The sequence below is a fragment of the Marmota monax genome, unplaced genomic scaffold (genome assembly GCF_021218885.2).
Source record: "Marmota monax isolate L192 unplaced genomic scaffold, Marmota_monax_Labrador192_F-V1.1 WCK01_AAM20220418_F8-fsc00059, whole genome shotgun sequence".
Lineage (NCBI taxonomy): Eukaryota > Metazoa > Chordata > Mammalia > Rodentia > Sciuridae > Marmota > Marmota monax.
In genome coordinates, this window is record NW_026693595.1 from 3,965,707 (window position 1) to 3,979,461 (window position 13,755).

Here is a 13,755-nt window from a genome sequence, read left to right on the forward strand (position 1 = left end):
ACTTAATAAATATTATGAATGTTATTTGAAGCTGCTTTTTTATTATAACATATTCTTTCTGTAATATCTCACTTATTTTAGGCATTCAGTAAATCTTTTGTACTACTGTATGGAAACTGTGATGACTGTAACTTATGTGAAATGTGAAATATAGACAGTGGTATGGTGATGATGAGGAGGATAATAATGATGATGATGGCTAATGTCAGGGAGCATTACTGTCACCAGGCTCTGTTTTGAGGTCTACACACTTATTAGAACATTTAGTCCTAATGCTAACATTCACACAAATGCTGTAATAGGTACCATTACTAACACCCCTTTTACAAATGAGAAAACTGAGTCAAATGATCATTTAATTAATGTTCCCAAAGTCACAGAATTAATGAAGATTTGTTAATATTAAGCTAGAAGCTTTGATGGTTATAACCATATTGAAAACAGGAAATATGTACAAAAATGTCATCATAAAGAAGATTGATGTTAATTTAATACTTTATATTTCTCACTATTGTGTCTTAAATGTAATTATTAATTTCCCTCATTATATTTTGAGCTTTTAAAATGAATTTTAAGGCACTTTTAAAGTTCTCGAAATGCACAGAAAGGTTCTAAGTTAATAGCAATAAGAATAGTTTATATTAGCATAGCACTACCATGTGCTGGACACTGCTTTTTGTGTTTTAAATATATTAACTCATTTAATTCCTACAGCAGTAGGTATTCTTATCATGCTCATTTCATACATGAGAAATTAAAGCATAAAGAGGTTTAGCAACTTTTCTAAGATCGAAAACCTTGTAACTGGCAAAGGCAGAATCTGTACCCAGTCAGTCGGGTCCGAGATCAATGCTTTTATCCATCATGTGTGCCTGTGACTGATTTTGTGATTGATAAAGACTCTAATGGCACACACATTTCATTATAGGTTAACATGATTCTAGGCATCATTTCTCTATTTACTTATCTATTCAAGTCCTAGATTTATACACCTAGATAAGTCAAATAAGAATAAAGTCTAGTATTAGTAATTAGGAAGTACATTTGGGAAAACATGGAATTCAGAAAGACTGCAATTTCCCCTTAGATAACATCAATCAATTAACTGAGGTTAAATTTTAAACAATTTTTGAGAATCACAGCAATATTTTGCACTTATTCAATGTTGTTTTTCAATTATTCTCCCTCTGATGCAGTGTATATTGGATGCTACCTGAAGTAGTCAAGAATTTAGTAGGTTTAGTATTTTTAAAGCATAGTTGCCAAAACAAACTTTCCAAACCAAGAGTAACTGTTGCATTTTAAAAGATTATAACTTTTCTTCAAATATATAATTTTATAAACCATTATACATTCTTAAACTTCTACCAGATTATTAATTACACATCCCAAAATAAAATAAAATAAGAGGCGATTAAGTATAAATTTCATCAAGACAAAGTTTGGAATTGAGCCCATATTATTGACTATGTTAGGAAACAAAAATATTATTTTAATAAAAATATTAATAACTATAATTAAAAACTGCTTTTGAACAAAGTTCATCACTCAGAGTTATCTTTAGGTCCATTTTTTAGATGAACCCATTTAGAATGAGAAAAAAATATTAGTCATCACAAGCATGTCTATTAGGAAGTATTGAAGGAAAATAAATCTATTTCCTTTAAATTAAATAAATAGGTTAGTTACTTATTCAAAAATAACATGTAGTATTGAATATATACAAGACTTTATTAATATATAATAATATGTATTTTAGAGGTATTATTTTACATATAGCCCTTTATATATATTTTATAAGAATATATAATTATACAGTCTAAATATAAGGAATATAAAAATTGTTACTAGAGAAAAAGAAGGATATTTTATAATGATAGAGTTAAAAACCAGAAGGAAAATATCCATTTACATTTTTGCCATAAAGAACCTTTATTTTTCATAAATATTTCTGATGTTTTCAAATTTTCTAGACTCATTTGATATTTTTGATCATTACAAAGTAAAACAAAATTCTTCTACAAAAACAGAGGGAAGGATTCCACCTCTTGGGTCCCCTTCTTCCTCCGGGAGAAGTCTTTTCTGCTGTCCTTTAATAAACTTCTAATTTCTACTCTGAAAAAAAAAAAAAAAAAACAGAGGGAATAATTATTTGAAAGGATTAAAAATTTTAAATAGTAAACATGTCTTCTAAATAACCTAGAAGCCATAGCCCTTATATTTCTAAGTTTAGTAATCCATTTAGCACTAAATAAGGTTCAGCCTTTTAATAATGTAAACAGTAAATCCATAATATCTCTACTGAAATGGTTTCTATATGATTCAAATATTATACCACTTATGCTTCAATGTCCCACTAAAGAATCACTGGAATTTTAGACTGTTTCTAAAACTTGCTATAACAATAACAACTAACAGTAGGTTAACAAAATTGCCCTAACACAAGTAAGCAATGTACACATCATTATTTTAATAACTAACCCAAATAACATACAAACACAGAAGGCAACTGTAGATTTCCTCAAAAAATAAGAACAATAAAAATTAGAGGATCCTACCTTCTTAAACTCTAAAATCCAAAAGTATTTTTCATGCTTAATTTAATTATAGTACTTAACAGACCTTCCCTACTTCGTTTAAATCTTATCACAACTGTCAGGCCAATTCTTGACAGATTCTGATATCTTCATTTAAGAATAGCTCAGGAAGGTAGTAAAATGTGTAGATGTAAATATCATTATCCATGTTAAGCTTCTCAATCTTGCCAGGTGCTTTATCTGAGAAGAGAAATTTCTGCTGTGTCATTTGTCACCATCAATCCTTCTTCTTAACCCTATAGAAAATCAAGTCAAAGATTTTTGGCTTTTAAAGAAACATATATCTTCATAGTTGGAGAAGAAGTCCAGTTACTATTTTGAATCATTTTCTTATAATTCTCAGAAATTTCACTTAGACCAGACTCATTAAATAGAGAGTAGAAAGTTCTTCAATAAATCTTCAATAAATTCCATTTCAAACCAGTTCTTTGGGACCAAAAGCAAAAAAAAAAAAAAAAAAAAAAATTGAATTTAAATGGAACATTTCCAGGAATAAGAGCATGGGCATGCTTTCTCATCCTGTTCTTGCTCTTCAGTCTTCAGTCTGATAAGGTGATCCAGATGAGACATCAACTTTCCATTTCATAGACTCTAATCATGGACTTCTGTCCTGTTCATGAAGGTATGGACCCCTAGTTTGCAAATTGAGGTGTTGCTCTCCTTTTATTTTTAATACTTTTACAGCATGGAACAGGATACATTTTATCTCCTTGACTATGTGATTTGGGGATCAGTGAGTGAAGGTATAAGAGTTTGCATTGCAAAAAACAGTCAAAATAGCCTGATGATAACTTCACCTTCACTGGAGACTTTTATGAGTTCCCTACAAACTCTTTAAATAGCTGATGCTGACTCACTTGCTTTGGGGGCACATTTATTGTGGACAAAAATTTTTCATGGCATTGGATTATAGGATCTCAGATTAGCAATGTTGCTTAGCAACACAAGAGCATCCTAGACTTTTTCATTTTGACTTACCTAAATTCAAATTTCAAACTTTCAGAAAGAACCCAGATGGTTTCAAGATTTAACATTTTTTATCTGTAAGGAAAAAATATATTCAATTTAAATTTATTCCCCTAACACAAGAAACTCTAAGATTTTGTGCTAAGCAATTCCATTTATATCTATGTTAAATGTCTTTGCCATTTCCTTCAGTCTCCATCCCAGCTGTTCTCAGCACTACCCACACTCAAAAAAATCTCTTCCCATCTACATTTTTAGTCATAATTTCTGCTCCAGGAAGGAATATACAGGAATACAAGTAATGTCCTCATCTTAACACCATAACACAATGAGACCAGGGTGGGGGCGGGCAGAGAAGGAGAAAGAGAGAGAATTTATTTGCATTTAAACAATTATTCAAGAACTTGCTTTTTTATGTGGCAAATACTCCTTTTTAAAGGACACAGATAGTAAATATCTCGAAGATTCAAGAAAAATGTCATAAGATATTTCCCCAAAATTTATCATATCAACAAGTGTTCATAAAGAATTTCCAATAAGACATTTATCATAGTATCACTTATTAATGAAAGTTACTTAAAACATTTAAAAATTTCCAAAATTAAGGAATAATCAATAACATTAGTATTTCTATGGGTTGTAATCCTATGTGGACATTAACCTCATTGTTGTGGATTATTTAATGATAAGTCAAAACGTGAACAGTATATTAGATTGTTAAGTACAAAACCAGTCACAAAAGCTATGTGTAGAATAAGACACCATTTCTTTTCAAATATGAAGGGGTGTGTGTGCACATTGTGTGTGTGTGTGTGTGTGTGTGAGAGAGAGAGAGACAAGGACAGTAGAAGCAACAAAATATAAAAGGTTTGAATAATTTTTATTTCATTTTTTTTCTAACATTTTCTCAATTATCTATGCACTATTTTTGTGGTATGAAAATAAGCCAGTTCAAAATTCTTTTATAAATGTTGTGCCGTAGAGTAAGTGGGTTATCCTATTTCATCCTGTGTGAGTTATTAGGCTTCTGTGTGTCATCTTCACTTTTTTAAGACTGAGCTCACCATTCTGCAAAGAAACTCTCCTTTCTAGCTTGTTTCCTGTTAGATTCTACCAGTAGGCGTGCTGGAGGGAGGCGGGGGGACACTTCCTATTTACTTCTTGATTCTGTGGGTTTCATCCCAGCAGTGGCCCATCACCCCACAGCAGCATTCCGTTCCATCACCCGCTTCCTTCAGTACTCCTGGAGAAAGCCTGGCCACAGCCCTTGGTAGTGCTAGTAGAAAGTGGGCAATGGCTCTTTTTTTCATGGATCTGACTCCTGGCTTCCATTTCCATTCACTGAGTCATCTCTAAAATTGTGAAATTTGAGTTGGAGGCCAAGAATGGTCCTAAGTGTCTGTGGTAAACAGATGACCATAGGACCACATAGAGTCTCTGGCAAGTCCTGGAAAGAGGATCACAGTGTACACTCATAGGGTTTAGGAACAGATCTATGTTCTTTTCAACATTTCTTCTTCCTCGGCCTTCACCTCTTCTTCCCCTTCTTCTTCTTCTGTTATTTTTGATGGCAGTGTTTTGGGTATTGTTTGCTTGTTTTTAAGAAAAAGTTCTAGAGTGCTTTTGATCCTATGGAGATAGAATGCCCTTGAAGGGGTCTCCATAACGACCTTGAAATCTGAACTTCTGTTCATGAATCAGGTATTGTATGACAACAAAGCCCTAAATTTGGACAAGAAATTAATCACCAAGTAAATATGCTTTCAAGAGATGCATAAGATGCTCAACATATTTATTAGTCCTCAGTGTTCTTCTTTGACATTTCCTCCTGCTTCATGGTCTCTCACTTAATTCAAGGGAATTCCTTATGACCGAGAAGAAAACCTTGAGCTTGGAGATAGTTAGATCCTAAAGAACGCATCCATAGGAAACAAAAGTTCAATTCAAGTTGACGTTAAAACTATCACCTGGCCACTTTGCATTCTTCATGATACTAACCCATACTCAGAGAAGGTTTGTATGTTCTGGGGCAATCAATGTTGGCTTTCAAAGATTATCTGAGTAGCTTCTTAACAGTGACCGAATTCCCTGAGCACATACTCATAACTTTCTGTTCAATAACAAAAGTTAATAGAACACTATAGCAACTACACATGTAGTTTCCTGGAGATTTATATCCTCAGACACAAAAATTTAGATAGGCCCACCAGTAAAGAAACATATTCTGCTAAGGACAAATGGAATGTGGAATGGGTACAAAAAGATGAAGATTACAAATGGTGACCATGACCTTAAGATTAGTTTCAGAAATGAGGACGGTAGTATCTATGCATGCTTTTTATTCATTGCTTGATACATGCATTTATACAGTTGAGTTGACCCTCTCTGAAGATTCCATATCAGCAGATTCAAACAGCTGCAGATCATCAATATTCAGAAACATTTGCATCTACATTGAACATGCATAAACATTTTTGTCACTATTCCTTAAACAATAGAGTATAATGTCTGTTTATATGACATTTAAATTTTATTAGGTATTGCAAGTAATCTATAGAGGATTTAAACCACACAAAAAGATTTTCATGGGTTGTATGCAAATATTTTGCCACTTTATGTAAGGGACTTTAACAGCCATGAACTTTGGTATCTGCAGGGGGGCCTGGAAGCAATTTCCCATAGCTACCCAAAATACATGACTTTATTTTTATTAATATGCATGAGCTCATTAGCTAATTATTTTTATCTTTTTCCTCTTATTATATTATGTAAGGCTTTGTTGGTTTGCTCTTTTTTATACTTCATATTACAAATCTCCAGGTGAGACTGGGAAAAATTTGAAAAGTCATCAACATCATCCATAAATGTAAACCATGACTCTCAAGACAGATACAACTTTCACCTTTGTGCAGCCTATCCAGAGAGAAGAGAGAACAGAGAATAGCTGTGACACCTTTCTATGCAAAATCATAGCTTTTGCTTTACGGAAGTTCAGAAAATATGTGGAGGCATGTATATAGATGCAGAATAGTAAAAGAGTGAACTATACCAGTTTGGTAAACTACTTTTTTTTAACTCTAAATTCTTTGTTCTGTTCTCACTGAGAATGAAGCCTACATTCCTCTTTGCCAGATGTGTCTTTCTAGGTTCTATCAGAAGGAGGCACCAGAGGGAGAATGGACATCAGAAGATAGAACAGAGAAAATAGTTTGCTAACTCATTCAGAGGTCAGGATTACTCCAGTACTAAAACCAGACAAAATATTACAAAAATTGACAAACCTCCTGGAACTAAAAAGCAATTATATCAAGGTTTCAGGATGCAAGACTAACACACAGAAATCAATTGCTTTTTTATTTCAGCAATATATGATACTTACTGTTCCTCGGCATTTCCTTAGCAATACCCTTCAGCCTGGAAGCAGAAGAAACAGTCCCTTCAAAGACAAGCAGAATTGCCCTTCATCAGTCTGGAGCTCACCTCTGTGGTCCCTCTCCCAGCTTCTGGCTCTGATGATCCACACCAACACCTTGCTATTTTCTCATAGCCCTGTGGGCATAGTTTCTTCCTGTGGGGCAAAGCTGTTTCCTGTAGTTGATTTCTGTTCCCTTAATGTTCATTCTTTTACTTCCTTAGTCATCACCCATACTATATCCTCTCTGTAATAATAATTAGTGTGGTCCATGATTTCCTTCCCGGCTTTGACTGAATGAATACTTACCACACAGGCCATCACTGAATTTCACACACATTGTTTTACTTAATTTTTATAACAGCCCTGTCAAATCTATAGTGTATATACATTATCCAGTATGTTAGATATGTGATATTCAATGTAATTTATATAAAATTTGCGTATGTAATATATAATATAGGAATTCCAGTGAACTGGGGCTGAGAAAACTGAATTAAAGGTTTTTTTCCTTGTAACTTATTCATGTTTACAATAGAATGCAAAGAGAAAAACCTGGATTTGAATACTTATCAGATAGTATTGATTCAAAACGCCATCATCTGAAGTATAGATAAACAAAAGTGATATATCCACATAATGGAATACTATTTAGCAATGAAAGAAGTGTGTGTGTGTGTATACACATATGTATATGTGTATATGTGTGTATATATGTGTATATATGTATATATATGTATATACATACACACATATATGTATACAAACACTTCATAAAGAATGAATCTTGAAATACTCTATGAAAGAAGTCAGAAATAAACAGTCACATGTATATGGTTCTATTTATATGAAATGTCCAGCATAGGCCAATCTATACAGACAGAAAATAGATGTGTATTCTCTAGGGTCTTAAGGGAAAGGAATGGAGAGGGTTAATGCATGTGGGGTTTCTTTTGGGAGTGATGAAAATCTTCTAACACTCCTAGGTAGTTGTGTTAGTGACACAACTTTGAATACAATAAAAAACAAATAATTTACAGGAGACCCACTTTAAATTTAGAAATACATGTAGATTAAAAGTAAATAATAGATTAAGGTAAATAATAAAGGAGAAAGATATATTAACAGTAATAAAAATTATGGCAATATTAATTGCAGGCAGATCAGACATCAGAGCAAGGAAATTTATCAGAGATAAAGAGAGACACTATATAATGAAAAAAAGAGGAGTTCAATACTGCAAGAACTTATAACAAATGTTAATATATATGTACCCCAAAATAGAGCATCAGAACCTATGAAGCAAAATCTGACAGAATTTCAGTGAGAAATAGATGGATCTACTTACAAAATTGTAGCCTGAAATGTCCCTCCATCTCAGAAATGGACAGATTCAGCAGTCACAGATTAAGTATGGCATAATGAAACTGAACAACACTACTAATAAACTGAGCATAATTGACATCTAGAAACTACTTCATCCAGCAATGGAAAATTGCAAATTCTTCTCAAGCTGACATGGAAACTATTATTCACCAAGATAGAGTAAATTCTAGGCCAAAAAACACACCTGAATTAATTTGAAAGAATAGAAATAATATAATATATAAACTCAGACCATAATGTTCTTAAATTAGAAATCAATAATAGAAAGATTGCAAAAAAATTCTTAAATACTTAAGAGATTAAGTAATACATTGTTAAAGAACACATGGGTCCAAGCAGCCATCTCAAAATAATGTTAAGTATCTGGAACTAAATGAATGAAAGTTAAAATGCAATTATTTAGAATTTGTGGGATGCACTGAATGCAGTGCTCAGTGGAAGATTTACAGTAATAAATTAATATATTAAAAAGACCTAAAACAAATAATGTAAGCTTCCACCTTAGAAAACTACAAAAGGAAGAGTAAATTATATCCAAAGTAAGTACAATAAAAGAAAAAATAAGAATCAGATTAAAAATCAATAGAGAAAATCAACAAAATCTAAAGAAAAAGTAGATTAAGTCCAAAGTAAGTACAATAAAAGAAATAATATGAATCAGATCAAAAATCAGAAGAGAAAATCAACAAAACCAAAAACCAGCTCTTGGAAAGGACAAATAAATCTGGTAGGCTTTTAACCAGACTAAATAAAAAGAGCAAAGTCACAAATTATTAACATGAAAAGTGAAAGAAGAGGAGGATCTCGAGTTCAAAGCCAGCCTCAGCAACTTAGGGAGGCACTAAGCAATTCAATGAGACCTTGTCTCTAAATAAAATTTAAAAAAGGTCTGGGGATATTGCTCAGTGGTTGAGCATCCCTGGATTCAATCCTCAGTGCCAAAAAAAAAAAAAAAAAAAAAAAAAAAAAAAAAGAAAAGAAAAGAAAGAAAGCATTAAAAGGAAAATAAGAGAGTATTATGAACAAATTTATAGCCATAAATATGAAAAACTAGATGAAATAGGCTTACTTCTTAAAAAACACAATCTACCAAAGTTTACATGAGAAAAAATATGAATAGATCTACACCTATAAAAGAAATTGAATCAATAATTAAAAACCTTCCAAAACAGAAAGCATGAGATCCAGATGAGCTTTCTAGGGATCTCTATCAAACATTTGAGGAAGAAATTATGCCAATTTTCTACGTCTTTTCTAAAAGGTAAAAGCAGAAGAAATACTTTCTAACTCGTTCTATGAATTCAGCATTACCTTAAACCAAAGAGATTCTAAGAATCAACTAAAGAAACAAAAAAAAGAAACAAACAAAACACTCCTAGAACTAAAAGACAATGATAGTCAATTGCCTTCTTATCCATCAACTACACACAAACACAATTTGAGAATAAAATTTGCTAATATTTAAATTATCACCTCCTGAAAAAGCAAAATACTTATGCATAAATCTAGAAAAATATGCACAAGATCTGTATGAGTAAAAACTGTGAAACTTTTTGAATGATATCAGAGAACTAAACAAATGGAGAGAGATTAGAAAATCATTGATAGGAAATATTGTCAAGATAAGATTCTATTCAAATTGACTTATAGATTAAATGGAAACAAAATTCCAACAAGTTATATCATGGGCATTGAGAAACTGATTCTAAAGTTTATATGGGGAGGGAAATGACCCAGAATAGCTAACTCCATATTGAAGGACAGACACAAAATGGAGGACTAACACTACCCAACTAATTCTTACTACAAAGCTCAATAATCAAGACAAGGTGGTATTAGAAAAAAATAAAAAGCATGTAAATGGAACAGAATAGCAAGCCAAGTAATAGACTGACATTTAAAAAGTCAATAATCTTTGACAAAAGAAAAGGTACAATATTATGTAGTAAATATAGTCTTTTAAATAAATGATACAAGGAAAGCTGGACACATACATACACAATTATATATAGCCATTTCAGCTCAAAACAAATCATAAAACTAAATGTAAAATTGCAAAGCTATAAGGCTCCTAAAAGACAACATAGAAGAAAACTTAGATGACCTTGGGTATGGCAGTGGCTTTTTATACACAGTGTCAAAAGCTTAGCCTGTAAAATAAATTATTGGTAATCTAGATTTTATTAAAATTAAAACCCTCTACTCTGTGAAATTGATGCCATGAGCATAAGAAGGCCAGACACAGACTGGGCGAAATATCTGCGAAATGTACAACTAGCACGTAGGGTTATTGTCTAAAATATACAAGGAACACTTACTTATAATTCAACAATAAGACAACCAACAAATCACCAAAGAAATGGACAAAAGGCTGGGTGCATTGGCCCATGTTTATAATTTCAGTGACTCAGGACACTGAGGCAGGAGAATTTCAAGTTCAAGAACAGGCTGGGCAACTTAGCAAGATTTTACTGCAAACTAAAATATAAAAAGAACTGCAGATGTGTCTCAGTGGTTAAGCATCCTTGGTTCAATCTCTGGTCCAAAACAAAACAAAACAAAACAAAAATGGACCAAAAACTGAACAGACACTTCACCAGAGAAAATATACAGATGGCATTAAGGGCATTAAGTCTAAGAAAATCTTTTCAACATTTTATGTCATTAGGGAATTACAAACTATAACAACAATAAAATAACACTACACATCTGTTATAATGTACATAACCCAAAACACTGACAGCACCAAAGACTGACAAGGATAGAGAGCAGCAGAGGCTCTCACCCTTTGCTTGTGGAAATAGAAAATGGTAGAGACACTTTGGAAGATATCATGGCATTTTCTTTCAAAACTAAATACATTCTTACCAAATGATCCAGCAACCACATTCTTTGGTATTTATTCAAATGAATTTAAAACTTCTTCACAAAAAAGCCTCTACATGAGTGTGTTCAGTGGCTCTATTAATAACTGGCACACTTGCAAGCCATCAAAATATCCCACAGTAGGTTAAAAAAATAAATTTTGTGCATCCAAACAATGAAATATTATTTAGTAATAAAAAAGATATGCTATCAATCATAAAAAGACATGAAAAAAATTAAATTCATACTACTCACTGAAAGAAGCTAATCTCGAAAAGTTACATATTGTATCATTACAAATATCTGATTTTTGGAAAAGGCAACATTTTGGAGACAGTAAAAGGCTTAGAGGTTTCCAGGGGATTGGGGGTAGAAAGAAGAATAGTCTAAACACAAAGAAAAAAAATATGTGTGTATGTGTGTGTGTGTGTGTGTATGTGTGTGTTGACCCCAGGGGTGTTTACCACTGAACTACATCCCCAACCCTTTTTTAATTTTTTATTTTGAAACAGGATCTCCTTAAGTTACTTAGAGACTCACTAAGTTGCTGAAGCTGGCCTCAAATTTGTGATCCTCCTGCCCCAGCCTCCCGAGTTGCTGGGATTATAGGTATGTACCACTACACCTGGCTACTCAGAGAAATTTTAAGACAGTGAAAATGTTCTGTGTGATACTTCAAAGATGAATACATGTCATTATACATTCATCTAAATCCATGTAGTGTTCAACATCAAGAGTAAACCCTAATATAAAACTTTGGGCCACGGATGCTAGTGTGTGTTGATGTAGGTGCATCAGTTGTAACAAATGCATTACAAAATGCTGACAGTTGGAGAGTCCTGATTGTGGAGAGGAAGAGAGCACATGAGAAGTCTCCATACTTTTTTATTCAATTTTGCCACCAATATAAAACTGCTCTAAAAAGTTCATTTATTTTTTTAAAAACCTTGCTTTTTATATATTTTTATGCCTCTATGACTAGTTTCAGGGTGTAAAAATGAGACATGTTGTATGTTAAAATAATATTACTACTGTTCTAAAACCATGTAGTTCTAACAGTGTGATATGTGTGAGGTCTTAATTTTATCCATTTCCGAAATTCATTATACATTTTAAATGCTGAAGCTATTATGTCCAAACATACGCTAGGTCCTAAAATTTCCAGAAGGAACAAATGACAGTCCCTATTTCAATTGGAGCAAAGGTCACATAAATGAAGAATTGGAATAAAGTATGAAGGAATGGCCACAAGAAAGGCACATAAAACCATTCACCTCGTTTTCATGTTCCCATTTTTTCAGTTCCCCTTAATGTAATCAAATAAAATAATGTATTTAAATGTTTTTGAAATGCTAGTATGTCTTAGTCACCAAATAATATGAATTTAAATGTTTTTGCTGATACAATGTTTCATTTTTAAAAGGTAGCTTATAAAAATGGCATATATCACATAAATTATCAGTTCATTTCTAAATATTGGTATTTTTAAATGGAGAATAATATGCATGATTATATGTGTGTATCATATTTAATAATATATTTAAAGAATGAGCTATACATCATATTTACCATATTATACATAATAATACACTACATTTAATAGTGTAACTATAAATGCCTACATTTTTGTACTGGAAAGCCTCTTTTGAAAATGCTCTGTGGAATTTTCTCCTCTGTCCCCACTCCTTTTATTTCTCACTTTCCTCAGAGTTATACTCTCAAAACAAGTGAGGAATTAAAAGAATTTTTTTAAAAGTAGAAATAACAACAATAACCAAAAAATGGGAAGAAGAAAAAGTGAGAAGCACAACATTAACAAATGCATATTTAACTGAGTCTGGGAGATCAAGGCCGAAGGCACTTAGTAAACACTCTTTGGAGACACAGTGCTCAAAGGTTGTGTTTGCTGTTGTGCTTGGCGTTTGCTTTGCCTGTGATCTAAGACACCAGATGACCAGTAATCTCACTTGCCCTTTCTTTTCCTACTCTCTGAGGGCTCTGCATACACCTCCTCCCCCCACCCTCACAACCTTGCCTGCCCTTGGCCATGGCCCAGCTCCCTTGCTCCTGGAAACATGTCTGGGGTGGTTAGGATTCCGCAGGTCACACCTTGGCCTGTCAGGACCTGGCGCCTCCTGTGCCCAGCATTAGCCCATCGCTTCATTTCACCTCCAAAGAGTCCAGCGACAAGTCTGCCTTGTTAGACTCAAATCTCAGTGAGCCCAAGGCAGCCGGCAGTTTCCCTTTTGGTTTTCTGTCATATCTCCTTATGTTTTGGCAGTCTGCGATATCCACAGTTCTTATTAACCTCAGTGAGAGCCATGCCAAGGCGAGTGAATGCTAGGATAGGCGACTTGACTCCAGGGTTTTTACACTTAGTCTGTACAAGGTCAGTATTTACAAAGTGCATATGGTTGGGCTTGAATTCATGATAAATTTTTAAAGTTTTAGTTTAATTCAAATCCTCCATAATATACTAAAGCTATGCAAAAGCCTAGGGCACTTGCCCATGGCACTTCCGTTTGAAAG

At 33.1% G+C, this 13,755-nt stretch overlaps 1 protein-coding gene and 1 long non-coding RNA gene across 4 annotated transcripts in view; one reads left to right on the top strand and one right to left on the bottom strand.

Moving 5' to 3' along the window:
• Nucleotides 1-13,755, top strand: part of Aldh1a1 (aldehyde dehydrogenase 1 family member A1) — a 142,698-nt gene that overhangs the window by 44,715 nt on the left and 84,228 nt on the right. For 2 of the 3 annotated variants that reach the window (XM_058584004.1, XM_058584005.1), the window contains exon 2: nt 11,739-11,835. The exons of the other annotated variant lie outside the window; for it this stretch is intronic. The gene's annotated coding sequence lies outside the window, so the exon portion shown is untranslated. The remainder of the gene's footprint in view (nt 1-11,738; nt 11,836-13,755) is intronic. 3 annotated transcript variants of the gene reach the window in all.
• On the bottom strand, nt 1,849-8,934 carry LOC124102952 (uncharacterized). The gene is made up of 4 exons (XR_006855040.2): nt 8,324-8,934; nt 6,943-6,999; nt 2,559-3,638; nt 1,849-2,115 (listed from the first exon to the last, which is right to left on the bottom strand). It is a non-coding gene; the product is annotated as an uncharacterized LOC124102952 (long non-coding RNA).